The sequence below is a fragment of the Otolemur garnettii genome, unplaced genomic scaffold (genome assembly GCF_000181295.1).
Source record: "Otolemur garnettii isolate 467f Iridium unplaced genomic scaffold, OtoGar3 scaffold00140, whole genome shotgun sequence".
Taxonomy (NCBI): domain Eukaryota; kingdom Metazoa; phylum Chordata; class Mammalia; order Primates; family Galagidae; genus Otolemur; species Otolemur garnettii.
Window position 1 is genome coordinate 3557317 of NW_003852535.1, and position 1458 is coordinate 3558774.

Below are 1458 nucleotides of genomic sequence, written 5' to 3' on the forward strand. Positions count from 1 at the left end.
CTGCAGTTTAGGGGGGGCTGGGTTCGAACCTGCTACTCTCGGTATATGGTGCTGGTGCCTCCCAACCTGCAGGGTCTTGATCTTGCTCAAACTCCTGAGCTCAAGCAGTCTTCCCACCTCAGCTTCCCACTGAGCCACTGTTCCTGACCCAGAGTTAGTTGTAGTCCTACTAACAGTGCAGAAGGTCTTAGAGAAGACTTTTCTAGCATTCTTTTTTTTTTTGAGACAGAGCCTCAAGCTGTCCCCCTGGGTAGAGTGCCATGGCATCACAGCTCATAGCAACCTCCAATTCCTGGGCTCAAGCAAGTCTTCTGCGTCCACCTCCCAAGTAGCTGGGACTACAGGCACCCGCTACAGTGCCCTGCTATTTTTTGGTTGCAGAAATCATTGTTTGGCAGGCCTGGGCTGGATTCGAACCCGCCAGCTCAGGTGTATGTGGCTGGCGCCTTAGCTGCTTGAGCCACAGGCACCGAGCCAATTGACCATATTTGGATTAATTTGGGTCATTTTAAGTCTCCCTCAGTCTCTCTGGTTCCTTGAAATGTATTTATTTTTTAAAGAAACCAGATCAGTTTGTTTTTGTTTTTAAGACAGAATCTCACTTTGTCATCCTCAGTTGAGTGCCGTGGCATCATAGCTCCCAGCAACCTCAAAGTCTTGGGTTCAAGCAATCTTGCCTCAGCCTCCCAAATAGCTGGGACTATAGGTGCCTGCCACAATGCCTGGTTATTTTTAGATACAGGGTCTTAAAGTCCTGAGCTCAGGCAATCCACCCTCCTCAACCTCCTAGGGTGCTAGGACTACAGGTGTAAGCAACCATGCTGGGCAAGCAGCACGGTCTTTTTTTTTTTTTAAGAGACAGAGTCTCACTTTATTAACCTTGGTAGAGTGCCATGGCGTCACAGCTCACAGCAACCTCCAACTCCTGGGCTTAAGTGATTCTCTTGCCTCAGCCTCCCGAGTAGCCTGGACTACAGGGACCCACCACAATGCCCATCTAGGTTTTCTATTTTTAGTAGAGACAGGGGTATTGTTTTTTGCTCAGGCTGGTCTCAAATTCCTGAGCTCAGGCAATCCACCTGCCTGTGCTAAGATTACAGGTGTGAGCCATGGTGCCTGACCCTTTTTTGGAGTCAGTCTCACTTTGTCACCCTCAGTAGAGTACCATGGCATCATAGCTCCCAGCAACTTCAGTTTTCTTGCTTCAGCCTCCCAAATAGCTGGGACTATAGGCACTTGCCACTTTGCCACTTGCCAAAAATTGCCCAGCTATTTTTAGAAATGGGGTCTTGCTCTTAGACTGGTCTCAAATTTGTGAGTTCAAGTAATCCACCCCCCTCAGCCTGCCAGAGTGCTGGGATTACAGGTGTAAGTCACTGCACTCAGCCCCTCCCCCCTTTTTTAGTTTTTTCTCTTTTTTTGCATATAGGTTTCTTGTTATTCTTTTTCTTTTTTTTT

At 47.9% G+C, this 1458-nt stretch overlaps 1 protein-coding gene across 1 annotated transcript in view; it reads left to right on the plus strand.

Moving 5' to 3' along the window:
* NXF1 (nuclear RNA export factor 1) overlaps window positions 1–1458 on the plus strand; it is an 18290-nt gene that overhangs the window by 3121 nt on the left and 13711 nt on the right. The gene's annotated exons all lie outside the window — the stretch shown is intronic.